Genomic DNA, 14,551 nt, shown 5'->3' on the forward strand with positions numbered 1-14,551 from the left:
TAACAAATCTGTTTTAATCCTGTTTCCATGACTCTTAGGTCATGAGCAAAATTGGGGTACAGATATTTTCACCAAACAAAGTGATCAATTACCTTACTTATTACATTTTTATGAGTTTGATTATTATCATATCGATTATTATTTCCATAACGAATGTTACAGATATCTGAAGGATTCATTCCTCTACTGATAAGTGGTAGCTCAAATAAAGTCGGAGTAATAGTTTATAGTTGTGCTTAGTATTCTCTGCTAAAGATCACTATATAAATAGAGCTATTATTATTGACCTAAAGACTTGTAGGTCATTAATGCTTGCGTTTTCTGTACCTTCATGCTTTATATATATATATACAGGCGCGGATCCAGGATTTCGTAGGGAGGGGGGCCCAAATTCGACCTGATTTTGGCGCCCCTGTGTACTTTTCGGAAAAATGGCGGCCCCTCCCTCCCCCAGGCAATCATAAGTGCGTTAAATGCATGTTAAATTATCTTATTTCATAGGCACATGAATCAGGGGCAGATCCAGCCTTCGCCAATAAAGGGCCCAGAATTTTTGTTTAGCCATAATTTCCCCGATCGGCCGCTCGAAGATGTTTTTTTTTCGTTTGTTTATTTGAAGGGGGTAGTCTTCTAAGTCATTTCTTAGCTTTATTATTTAAATCAACATAAATGTATAATATCATAATCCTTATTTTATAATGCCTGCGCAAAGTGCGAGCAATTTTTTTTTTGAAATTGTATGTATTTTTTCCTAAAAATTTGTAAATTCTGAAAAAAAGCAATAATTACTGCGAACGCAAAGCGCTAGTAGAAATTTTTGATACACGTTTTGAACCGATCGGAAAGGTAGGCCTACCAGTCCTGTTAAAGATTGCATACAGTTAGCTATGAAGACGTTATATATTTCAACAATCAAATAATGCGAGCGCGAAGCGCGATCTTAAAAATTTGACATTTTCTCCATAAAGAATGGAAAATTTTTAATTATTTTTGTAATCATGAACACGATAGCTATACAGTATAACTAAACAATTGATGCGAGCGCGAAGTGCAAGCGGAAAAATTCTAGATTTAGACCTAAAACGGGACACTCTATTCATGTTTCCTAAATCATGAAAAAGATGAGTAACAGGGGATCTTCCTACATTAATAATGCAAGCGCAAAGCGCGAGCAGAAAATGTTTGTATACGTTTTGAACTGATCAAAAAGTTCCTTTTAAGGACTGCTTGCATTTAGCCATGAAGACATTAGATATTTCATCAATCAAATAATGTGAGCGCGAAGCGCGAGCTAAAATTTTTTGACATTTCTACATAAAGAATGGAAAACTTTGATACAATATACTTAATTACAGAAAAAAAAAACAATTCGAATCTGTACTGATTCCCAATATTTATCACACACAAATCCATTAGTCTATAAACTAAAGACTCTAACAGTATTTGACATAAATACACTTCAAAGTTTACTACTTATGTTTAAGTACGTTATAACATGCTCCCACCTACTTTCATTCCACAATTTTTATTACCTGAATACATCTATTCATTCATACTGTGCCTGTAACTCTTCAAAATTCCATTTAATCAACCCCAAACTGCTTATTGCGCAGAGATCCATATGACACCATGATCCAGATTTGTGGAACTCTCTACCAGCAGAGTCTGTAAAACAAACTTCGTCTCTTCATTCATTTAAGACAAACGTTAAATCTATGTTATTTTTAGAATATTTGAAGTAAAATTTTTGTGTCGTATCCTTTTTATCGTGAATTTATTCCTCCTTCGATTTAGTTATTACCAATATCTTCATCATGACCACCATCATCTCCATGGCCTTCATCATCATCATCATATCACCGTCACCCTCAGCTTTATCATCTTCATTTTTATGCTATAATATTGCATGAATTCATGTTTCGTATTTAAAAATAAATGCCAATTCTGCTTTATAAATGTATTAATTCAATTAGTATAAGTTTGGGATTGTCGTTTTTTCAAGCAATTTGCTTATGATGACAATCCTTCTCTTGCAAATTGTGAATATCATATAGTTTATCATTTTTGTCTAGAATTATTTTTTCAGTACTCTTTATTTATGATTGATGCCAAAAATGCTAACATATTATGTTTATTAAGTTGTGAAAAATGTATTATACGAATGTTATGGATGCAGAAGAAAATAATAAATCAAGTCAAATTCTAGATTTAGACCTAGAACGGGACACTCTATTCATGTTTCCTAAATCATGAAAAAAAATGAGTAAGAGGGGATCTTCCTACATTAATAATGCGAGCGCAAAGCACGAGCAGAAAATGTTTGTATACGTTTGGAACTGATCGAAAAGTGCCTTTTAAGGACTGCTTGCATTTAGCCATGAAGACATTACATATTTCATCAATCAAATAATGCGAGCGCGAAGAGCGAGCTGAAAATTTTTGACATTTCTACATAAAGAATGAATAACTTTAATCAGTTTTTGTAATCATGAACAAGATAGCTATATAACTAAACAATTGATGCGAGCGGAACTATTGTAGATTTAGACCTAGAACGGGACACTATTCATGTTTCCTAAATCATGAAAAAGATGAGTAAGAGGGGATCTTCCTACATTAATAATGCGAGCGCAAAGCACGAGCAGAAAATGTTTGTATACGTTTAGAACTGATCGAAAAGTGCCTTTTAGGGACTGCTTGCATTTAGCCATGAAGACATTAGATATTTCATCGATAAAAAAATGCGAGCGCGAAGCGCGAGCTGAAAATTTTTGACATTTCTACATAAAGAATGGAAAACTTTAATCAGCTTTTTTAATCATGAACAAGATAGCTATATAAATAAACAATTGATGCGAGCGGAAAATTTTAGTTTTAGACCTAGAACGGGACACTATTCATTTCAAGACATTGGATATTTCATCAATCAAATAATGCGAGCGCGAAGCGCGAGCTGAAAATTTTTGAAATTTCTACATAAAGAATGGAAAACTTTAATCAGTTTTTGTAATCATGAACAAGATAGTTATATAACCAAACAATTGATGCGAGCGCGAAGTGCGTGCGGAAAATTTTAGTTTTAGACCTAAAACGGGACACTATTCATTTCAAGACATTAGATATTTCATCAATCAAATAATGCGAGCGCGAAGCGCGAACTGAAAATTTTTGGCATTTCTACATGTAAATAAAGAATGGATAACTTTAATCAGTTTTTGTAATCATGATCAAGATAGCTATATAACTTAACAATTGATGCGAGCAGAAAAATTCTAGATTGAGACCTAGAACGGGACACTATTCATGTTTCCTAAATCATGAAAAAGATGAGCAAGAGGGGATCTTCCTACATTAATAATGCAAGCGCAAAGCGCGATTAGAAAATGTTTGTATACGTTTTGAACTGATCGAAAAGTGCCTTTTAAGGACTGCTTGCATTTAGCCATGAAGACTTTACATATTTCATCAATCAAATAATGTGAGCGCGAAGCGCGAGCTGAAAATTTTTGACATTTCTACATAAAGAATGGAAAACTTTAATAAGTTTTATACAATCATGAACAAGATAGCTATATAACTAAACAATTGATGCGAGCGGAAAAATTCTAGATTTAGACCTAAAACGGGACACTATTCATTTTTCCTAAATCATGAAAAAGATGAGTAAAAGGGGATCTTCCTACATTAATAATGCGAGCAGAAAGCGCGAGCAGAAAATGTTTGTATACGTTTTGAACTGATCGAAAAGTGCCTTTTAAGGACTGCTTGCATTTAGCCATGAAGACATTACATATTTCACAATCAATTTATGCGAGCGCGAAACGCGAGCGTAAACAAAACCGAGATTTCAACCTTGTACGGGATACTCTATTCATGTTTTGTAAATCATGAAAGGGATGAGAAAGGGGATCTTCTTACATTAATAATACGAGCACAAAGGGCGAGCAGATTTTTTTTTATATTGTGATCTGAAACTGGATAACTGAATGAAAATGCCCGGGCGTGTTTCAGATTAAGACCTAGAATCTAGGCATTCTAAACAATCTTTTATCATGAAAATAAAAGCGAGCGCGAAACGCGAGCTTAAAATATTTGATATTCCGATCTGATATTTCAAACACTTTGTAGGAAACTTGTAAGGTGGATATAAATCGCATTTGATAAAGAGCTGATATGTTTCATTATTACTTTAATTTTGAGACATAGGACCTTGACATCCTTAGGACATGTTATCATATGAATATGATGACTATATATCTTCCTATTCATCTTGCTAAGCGCGAGATCAAACAAAAGTGACAATTTAATTATTAAATTGATATCTTATTATTAATGCATAATGAGGGCGCGGAATCTGATGATATTATGGCCTGAACACTGCACCCCTAAATTTCAAATTGAACCCCTAGGGATGCAATTTTGAACCCACATGGTGCAAAAATGAACCCCAACCGCAGGATTCAATTTTTGAACCCCAAATCAGGGGTTCAATTTTTGAACCCATAGGGTGCTGATTTTGCATCAACCTTTCGGGGTTAAATTTTCTGAACCTTTTTTTCTTAGTGTGTGCAAGTAAACTTCAAAATTTCTGTAAATAATATCTATCAATATATCCATCAGTGTTGTAGTCAAGGCTGAAACCTCCAAGGCCAAGGCTTTAATACCCAAGACCAAGGCTTCAATCCCCAAGGCCAAGGCATGGAAACCCAAGGCCTAAAAACCTCAAGGCCAAGGCATTTCAAACTTTCAATATATGGGACAATGAGCCAACAACAAGGCGGCAGTTCGAATATCAGTTTCGCGCCCCTACATGTAGGTCGATCATCAATTTGGCCCCCCCCCGTTCGGACATCGATTCGGCCCCCAGTTCGAACATCATTTTGGCATCCCTTCGAACTCGATTTGCCTTCCCTAGTTCCAATATCATTTCGCCCCCCTAGCTCGAGTATCAATTTGGCGCCCCCTAGTTTGAACATCAATTCGGCGCCCCCTAGTTTGAGTATCAATTTGGCGCCCCCTACCGCGAATATCGATTCGGCCCCCCTCCCAAGTTCGAGTATCAATTTGGTGCCCCCACTTCGAACATTATTTCGGCGCCCTCCTAGTTCGAATATCAGTTCGGCGCCCCTACATGTAGGTCAATCATCAATTTGCCCCCCCCCCCGTTCGAACATCAATTCGGCCCCCAGTTCGAACATCATTTTGGCATACCTTCGAACTCAATTTGCCTTCCCTAGTTAGAATATCATTTCGCCCCCCTAGTTCGAGTATCAATTTTGCGCCCCCCCCCCTAGTTTGAACATCAATTCGGCGCCCCCTAGTTTGAGTATCAATTTGGCGCCCCCTACCTCGAACCTCGATTCGGCCTCCCTCCCTAGTTCGAGTATCATTTCGGCGCCCTCCTAGTTCGAATATCAATTCGGCGCCCCTACATGTAGGTCCAACATTAATTTGGCGCCCCTACATGTAGGTCGATCATCAATTCGCCCCCCCGTTCGAACATAAATTCGGCCCCCAGTTGGAACATCATTTTGGCATCCCTTCGAACTCAATTTGCCTTCCCTAGTTCGAATCGCCCCCCCCCCCTAGCTCGAGTATCAATTTTGCGCCCCCCTATAGTTCGAACATCATTTTAACATCCCTTCGAACATCATTTCGGCGCCCTCCAAGATCGAATATCAATTCGGCGCCCCTACATGTAGGTCCAACATCAATTTGGCGCCCCTACATGTAGGTCGATCATCAATTCGGCGCCCCTACATGTAGGTCGATCACCAATTCGCCCCCCCCCCCGTTCGAACATAAATTCGGCCCCCAGTTCGAACATCATTTTGGCATCCCTTCGAACTCAATTTGCCTTCCCTAGTTCGAATATCATTCCCCCTAGCTCGAGTATCAATTTTGCACCCCCTAGTTTGAACATCGATTCGGCCCCCCCCCGAGCTCGAACATCGATTCGGCCCCCTCCCAGTTCGAACATCATTTCGGCGCCCTAGCTCGAGTATCAATTTGGCCCCCCTAGTTCGAATACCATTTCGCCCCCCTCGCTCGAGTATCAATTTGGCGCCCCCTAGTTCCAACATCAATTTGGCGACCCTACGTCGACCATCAATTCGCCCCCCCCGTTCAAACATCAATTCTGCCCCCAGTTTGAACAGCATTTTGACATTCCTTCGAACATCATTTCAGCGCCCTTTTGGTTCGAACATCATTTTCTTTCCTCTTCCTCTTTTTTCTTCTCGTCCTTCCCCTCTTCCTGTCCCCTTTCTTCTCTTCTTTCCCCCTTTCTCTCTTTCTTTTTTTCTTCTCTTCTTTCTTCCATCTTCCTCTTTCTTCTCCTTTTCCCCTCTTCCTCTCTCTTTTCCCCTCTTCCTCTTTTTTTCCCCTCCCCTCCCTTTTCTTCTCTTCCTTCCCCCTCTTCCTCTTTTTTCTCTTTCTTTCCCCTCTTCTGTCCCCCTTTTTTCTTTTCTTTCCCCTCTTCCTTTCCCCTTTTCTTCCCCCTTCTCTCTCTTTTTTCCTCTTCTTTCTTCCCTCTTCCTCTCTTTCCTTTTTTCTCCTTTTCCCCTCTTCCTCTCTCCCCCCTCTTCCTCTTTTTTCTTCTCCCTCCCACTCCCTTTTTCTTCTCTTCCTTCCCCCTTTTCCTCTTTTTTCTCTTTCTTTCCCCTCTTTTCTCCTCTTCTTTTCTTTCCCCTCTCTTTTTTCTTCTCTTCTTTCCTCTCTCTCCCTCCCCTTTCTTTTCTTCTCTTCCTCCTTTTCTTTTCTCTTTTTCTTCTCTTCCTTTCCCCTCTTCCCCTCTTTCTCTTTTTTCTCCTTTTCTTTTCCCTCTCTTTTTCCTTCTCTTTCTTTCCCCTTTTCCTCTCTCTTTTCCTTCCCTTCCTTCCCCCTCTTCCCTTTTCTCCTTTTTTCCCCCTTTTCTCTCTCTTTTTTCCCCTCTTTTCCTCCTCTCCCCTCTCTCTTTTCCCTTTTTCTTTTCCCCCCTTTTCCTCTCTTTTCCCCCTTTTCCTCTCTTTTTTCTTCCCTTCTTCCTTTCTTCTTTTTTCTTTTCTTTCCCCTCTTCCCCTCTTTTTCTCTTCTTTCCCTCTCTCTTTTTTTAGCCGAAGGGGGGGGGGGGGGGCCAAGGCCCCCTCGGCCCCCCCATGGATCCGCGCCTGTATATATATATATATATATTATTACAGTGTATACTATTTATGACTTTGAACGTTTTTTGGAAAGGATTCCGTGTAGGTATTTTTCCTCTCCAAAATTGCATTCGTCATTAAGGTATCATTACTTGATAGGCTATATCAATGCTAGACCATGCCCAATACATGATGACTCAGGCATAGTCACTGCAGTTATGGTGGTGTAAAATGGATTTTAACTATAATTATTGATATCGTTACAGAGTGCACGTTCACGCTCACAAAACATACACACCCTCACCCTCACACCCGCAGACACGCCCAACACATCACGCACTGGAAATCCAACGAAACGAAAGCGGCTCTATCAAATTGAACGCGCAAATAGAAATTTATCTCAGCTCGGTAAAGTCGTTATAAGTGGTGGTTCGTCAGCGCTGCTCGTGACTCTGTTAGGCGCGTCTTCCGTAGCACGTCATGTTAAAGTTGTCCCTTTGGGCATGCATAGATGGAGAGGAAATTGAGGACATCCCCACGTATCAGTTTCCGAGTGCTTTTGTTCCCGCTAGTACATGTTACATCTCATAGATCCATTGCTAAAGTTACTGAGCATTAATGTAAGATGATATGGAATGAGAAGGGTTTTATACGAACCTGACAGGAAATACTGATCTATCTGAGTTCTCTTGAGAATCAGTCTTGCTCTTAATCTACTTCTACTGAATACAGTTAGCAGTTGTGTCCAAAGAGCACATCTAAGTTGCCGCTTGTGCGGAATATTGAAGTCTTTCATTCAAACATCAGATCAGAAGAAGAATTATCTCTTGAAGAGACTTCCGGGCCAGAATGTTCGTTCTCTTGTTGCATACTCTATACATAACCGCCCATTTTCATACTTATAATGAAAAAGAATAATTTAGTGCACGTTAACATAAAATATTATTATTAATCCAGGGTATCTATTTCAGCTTAATAAGACGTTGTATACCAGCAGGTCCTATTCTGCTAAACATGATGATATTCTTCTTTCTAATTTACCTAGCGCTGGATTAGAAATCTGAAGGTCAAACCTTTGAAGTCTGACTCTAGCGGGGAACGAACCAACGAAATCAGATTCTTGATTTGGAAACAATCCCCTACAATGTCATCGCAAATGTAATATTCTGTACGCTCAGAAAAAAAGATTAAGAATATAGATTACACAGGACATTATCATGTTAATGGAAGAGAAAGATTAACTATGCAAAACATTAACTATACTATATAATAAAAAAAACCCTGATTTTACAGGGAAAAAGAGTTTGCAGAAAGCAATAACAAAATCATTCTGTAAATTCATAAAACAGGAATTTTTCTGAAATTTAACAGAACAGGTCTGTTTAAAAAGGGGAAAAGGGTGTTTATTATTAAAGGAAATTTGTAAGGTTCCATAACCAAATACCAATTTCCTGTAAGATTACAGGTGTTCTCGAGACTCTGCTGAAAGAAATTTCTTTTATTTTAAGGATAAATTTTTCTAACATTGGAAACAATGTTGTTTAGCCATCCGCTCACAGATAGTGTATACCTATTTAAGGATGGTTATAAGGGTTCAATTATCATTCCCATCTGACATTAACTCAGAATGAACCATTGGTCATAAAAAATTAGAACATGTTTTAAATCTTGCATATTTTTAGGTAAGCCAATTCATTTATTCATATCTACCTGACAAGATAAATACGCCTTTATCAATATTTCAAAGTGCAGAGGTCCATTTAAGTTTCATTAAGAATTCAATTCATGGCGAAGGGAAAACGTATCAATAATTCACAACATGACCAGGCGAATATCACGAGTCTTGTGAGAGGAATTACGAATGCAAATTCCGGTCAACAGTTTACGACTCGGCATGCTGATCTTTTCACCACAGTGGACCTCTAAATTGAATGTCTAAAATATGGAATTGGGCTATGAGACGCATTTAGAGGTATTTTGGGGCTGAGTATGCAGAAAAATAACTTTCATGACGCCAGTATGATACTTGAAAGGAAACGCTTGATAGATTTCATCACTTGGACGCCATGAAATGAAGTAGACTAATTGTTGTTTGGTAGCATTTATGTGTACTAGGAAGCATGGATCCTAATTTTGATATATTCTTGTTGTCATTTTAATTTGCTTATCTGGGTCAGATGTAATGAACATTGTCGTCCCAGTGAAAGTGCTGCTGTAATCTCGAAGGCCTTTCGGAATGTGTTCGTGTAACAAGTTAGATACCAGGTACTTTCTCATTAATGCTTCATTTATTTATAGAATGATACCAATAAAGAGGTGAGGGATCGATGTGGTATAGATCTTGTATAGTCCCTTGAGGGACATGCTGACATAATCGTAAATAAAATAAGTTTATTAGTACTCTTATACATTTTTATTGTACATGTATAATAGACATATGCCCTATGAGATGGTAAATGACGTCGCCTTTACACAATAATTGCTCATATACCATATGGATATATTCAAACTTTTGAAAATATAAGGAAACACAGACACCTTCCCTCCGTAATACATTGTGCTGTTCTTTGGTTGTTCATTATTGCATACAACACAGGTGAATATAACTTATTATATCACACATTTTCTACGTTTTATCGGTGTATAGTGTTTTCATATCTAATACTGACGAACTTTGCCTGCCTTGGGATGATCAAAGCCCATTCGTACTTACTCATTTAATCTGTTAATCATAATCCATAAGTTTTACCACAATGCCTTTTATGTTTTTCTGAAAGAAGATGAAAATATAACATGTACAACTGCACTTATCATGAAGGACAAGCATAGGCCCACGATATATTATTCAAACTTTGTTCAAGAATAGCAACGTTTAGCGGTTCTTCACTTTGTCACGTACACACTCGTTACGCATGTATGCCACGCGGGCGAAATAACGTAACTGATACCACCCATAATGATCCGTGTAGTGTTTTCATATCTAATGCTGATGAGCTTGGCTTAAGGATGATAATCAGTACTTGTTCATAGAAACATTAATCAATAGATTTAGCAAGAGTGAATCACTTGTAAGGATTCACGGGAGATATAATGCGGCAACATAATATGATAATAATGGTCACAACCTGTAATTTAAAATTATATTTGTTCCAAAGAACAGACCGACTGTATATGGCCCAAGCCAAGCGTGACAATTTTTGTTTTATTTAAATCAGTGGATAACTTTTTAATAAAATTCGACTTTAGTGCCCATTTCAGGCATATGAAACAATATTCAAATTCCCTTCGAATCAATTCAGTAATAATAAATACTCATGCAATTAAGCTTTGGGAATGTGAATTTCATTTGCACATTTCCCCCATTAACAATTAATTAAGAATTAAGTTCATCATAAATGATATACATGAATTTAAAGATTTTTTGCACGCTACATTTCAAATCTGGAAGAAACAAAGGACTCGCCCTTTATGTAGAAACCTATCAGAAGAGATAGATGTCCACACAAATGGTCCTAAATGGGCGAGAGCGTAATATATAATTTCAGATGGCACCACTAACGTATCGGGCGGTCTGGTTTCCTTTCCCAATTTGAACCTGGAGGGAATTCCTACCTCGCTTTTAATCAGACCAATTTCCGAGGCGTGTGGACTCCAAGCCCCTTCTAACCTCGCTAGACTACTCTAAAGCACGTTCACACTCTCAAGATGAATTGGTAATTCATATCATGGCGCTATCGAGCTATATCATATATGATATAATGAATTTATAACATTTATTAAGCTACCAGTCAAGCGAGACGGATGCTGTCGTTTGAAACATACCCTGCTTATGTCTTTAATCATGAATGTATGAATTAAAAATGTAAATTTTAGTTAAAGTATACATTCCAAACAATGAATTTGGCATCAATTCTCTCTAACCATACATTTATCAGAATATCAGTAATTATATCAAATTTTAGCTTATCTGGTAAATAAGGTATAACTGGATTTGGTCCCCCGTCTTTATTCAAAACGGAGACATATCAAACAGATGAGATTGCTGGTCATCTTGGTTTTTTAGGCTATTCTTCTTTATACCAGAAAACAAAATCGTCCAAGCAAATTTGGCGGACCTCCTCCCCCTTCAATGTTTTCAGGTGCATTTACAGGAATGAGTCAGTGCTCCCCTCTGGCTTTTAATTTGATTCTTTGGATACTTAGCAACACGTTATGTGCCATAAATGGAACAGGACGAAATGAGGAGAGACATTCTAAGGGGCATTTCCTTCTCGTCTGCATTATGTTTTCAGCTCTATACCAGTGATTATATCTTGAGGCAGTTTCATCGTACATTCTAATATGAAAGGTTTGACGATTTCTTCTGGAGTGAAATTAATGTGGAAAGCATGGTGCGGTATGGTGCATGTCATGACAAAGAAATTGGTCTTGGAGTTTGAAGCATTGGGGTGAGGGTTAGCTTGGTTTCGCGCCTTTCTTTTGATGCACACCATGTCAAGAATTCACAAAAGTCTATACTGCTTTTGTGGAAAAAAAAATTGCATTGGACATTGAAACCAGATTATTAATCTATAGATATCAAATGTCTTTCATGTTTGGGATATGTGTTTTGAGTAATAAAATTAGCAGTGAATACAAAATAATCGAGAAATCAATGATGCCTATAAAGTATCATGATGATAAAAAGTCTTGAAATACAATTTAGAAACTCTGAACGAGTTTATTTGATTTGCTCATTCCCTGAAAAAAAATTAAAAAACTGTCCAAGAAAACGATTTTGTGTGTGTGTTGTTTTAGGAAAAATCGCAGTTATGGAGTAAACCAAGACCACCAGACACATTTTCCGGGACATTTCTTCAAATTCATGTCCTGAATAAACTGAAATAACTTTAGGAGTTAACCCACAGTAACAAAACTGGTCTACATGCATCCGATCCTATTCAAGAATGAGGAGGCAAGCGAATGATATACTCTTTTAAATTACATTTATTAATTTAATTCATGGTTCTGAGGAGGACATGATTTGTTGACTTCAAGTGATGCCGCTCTCATAAACTTCAATTGACTCATTTCAAGCTGCCTTGCCGACTCAACCATTTGCAATTTCACGATGCTTGTGAATTCCCCAATTGACTTTACTACCACCGTTGGGGTGTCATAATTCTAAGCGTCAAGAATACGTTATCAGATGTATTATTATGATTACGTTACATATTTGGTGTTTTTTTAATGGTAGTGATTCATATTGGTCCTGATCTTTCAGATGATGCTTCTCACAGACCCTGAACGGTACTTCACACAATTGTTTGCATCCATACATCAGTCTGTTTATGAGCCTACCAGGTCTCTGTAAGCATGGTAAGAGTTTGAATGAATAACCATGTAAATGCGATACTGGCTAAAGTCACTCGTTATCTTGAGATTTAATCTCATAATTTCTTCTGGCATCGCTCACTTTACATTCATTACACAATATTGAGGTCAAAGAAATTATCTACTGTCTCTTCATGGCGTGATTTCATCGGAGTTTTTCTTCTCAATGTTTCGACCTCGCGTGGAAATGATGGATGACAGTGTAACCATCGTCACTTTCAGGCGAAGAAATCCTTTTAACCTCACCTAACCCGTCACCTAAATCCTATGATTGGATCAAGAAGATTTTATCGTCACATAATTTATTTCTTTTCAACTCTCCAGCGCAGGGATGATCTACCGTGGCAGTTTTATCGTTTCGAATAAAGCGTCTGATGATAGTTGGGTATTGAGCTTTTGAGGTGCAACAATTATGTCTGCACGTCTGGTTGATCTTTGTGGTCCTGCTTCCCCAGAGTGATGAGAAGGACGTCCAACTATAGACCTACTTCATTAAGATAATTCAGGTGGCATTTCTTGAGTATAACGAGTTGAAGTGCCATTACGAAAACAGCGAGAATTTTAGTTGTAGGCCTACCCAAAATTTTAAGCGACAGTGTCGTTATTTTGAAGCTTCGTTGCAGATCATGAATATAACATATCCAGTTTCAGTGTTCTGAAAACTTGCACATAATTATATCTTCTCTTTGAAAACAACATGCGTTTTAAGTTTTGCAAAAAAAAAAATATTATGCAAGAGTCTGGACTGGCAGACTATCCATCACCTCCATGGTTTCATTCAATTCTGGATTCCCTGGTATCCAGGGTGGGGAGATGATGGCTGAAGTTATCACTTATTTACTTTAACATGCTAAGCTATTCCGGAGCCACAAGATCCATCTTGCAGAGTGCAAGCAAAAACGGCCTCTAGCTTCAGGGCGTTTTAACCTCCTCGCTGTGTCGTGATGTTGAATAAATGACTCCCCTGCGCCCAACTAAACCCTTAACTAAACTCCAACAAATATATCGCCTATACCTGGAGGGTGTAAACGATTGAAAATACTTGTGAGATATCTTGAAGTGCACATACCCCGAAGACATCTACATTGTCTTGAGTCAAGATAATCGTAGAGGGGGAAAACGATGTGACCTTTTAGAGGCCCAAATAGAATACTCAGAACTTTTTTTCGTATCGCTAGCAGAGGAATACATCTTCTGCGCATATCTTATATTTACCAGATATCATTGAGGTATTTTTCATTATTTCATAATTTCCGTTCAGGATATTACTTTTCCGCTGTGTTCTCGCCAAAAGGGGAATTCGATTTGCCACTCGATTTGATAGTTCACTATTTCAAACAGACTTTGATTAGACAAACAGGAAAACAATCAAAATGGCAACAGTTACCTTACTTTGAGCTTTTATATTTTCCACGATTAATTTCGATTAATTCATCTTATTCCGAACCTATATTACGGGTACCTAATAAATCAGTATTCGGGTATATTAATACAAGCAACGAATATAATAAAGTAACTCCGTATAGAAGTAATAAGGCAACAATTAAGGAACTGAATATGTTAGAAAGAGTACAAGATGTATAGGCAATCCTTTGCGTGAGGAAGCGAATGATCGGAAAATCTTGTTTGCGTTGATACTGTGCTTAAAATGTATTTAGAAAGACAAATAATGATGTATGTAGGAGGGATATTTAAGGACATTTCACACAAGTATCACGTTCGAAAATATAATTCATTAGTTTTTCTTTCCTCATTTTAAGAAAAATATGGGGGCTCCAGCTCCAGGCCTCCACAAAAATATTGTTTTTCATTCAAATACTGACTCATGCACAATTTATATAGATGTCCGAGACCTACAAATGCGTTTGGTCTCCACTAGACATTATGCTGTTCTCGTTTCAAAATGGGGATATTAGAAACCGACTTTTTGGACGCGCCTCCTGTCTTGTGAAACAATATACAATGTAATTGAGCTGTATGTAGAAAGAAGACCGTTTACTCATTTAGGTAGCGGCGACGATTTACATGATTACAATCTATCAAATTTGGCGGGCTCT

General features: G+C 37.8%; 1 protein-coding gene across 2 annotated transcripts in view; it reads left to right on the forward strand.

Annotated features, from left to right (window-relative positions):
- Positions 1–14,551, forward strand: part of LOC121412452 — a 73,973-nt gene that overhangs the window by 24,716 nt on the left and 34,706 nt on the right. Inside the window, exon 3 of one of the 2 annotated variants that reach the window (XM_041605271.1) lies at positions 12,385–12,479. The exons of the other annotated variant lie outside the window; for it this stretch is intronic. The gene's annotated coding sequence lies outside the window, so the exon portion shown is untranslated. The remainder of the gene's footprint in view (positions 1–12,384; positions 12,480–14,551) is intronic. 2 annotated transcript variants of the gene reach the window in all.

Source organism: Lytechinus variegatus, chromosome 1, assembly GCF_018143015.1.
Source record: "Lytechinus variegatus isolate NC3 chromosome 1, Lvar_3.0, whole genome shotgun sequence".
NCBI classification, from domain to species: Eukaryota; Metazoa; Echinodermata; class Echinoidea; order Temnopleuroida; family Toxopneustidae; genus Lytechinus; species Lytechinus variegatus.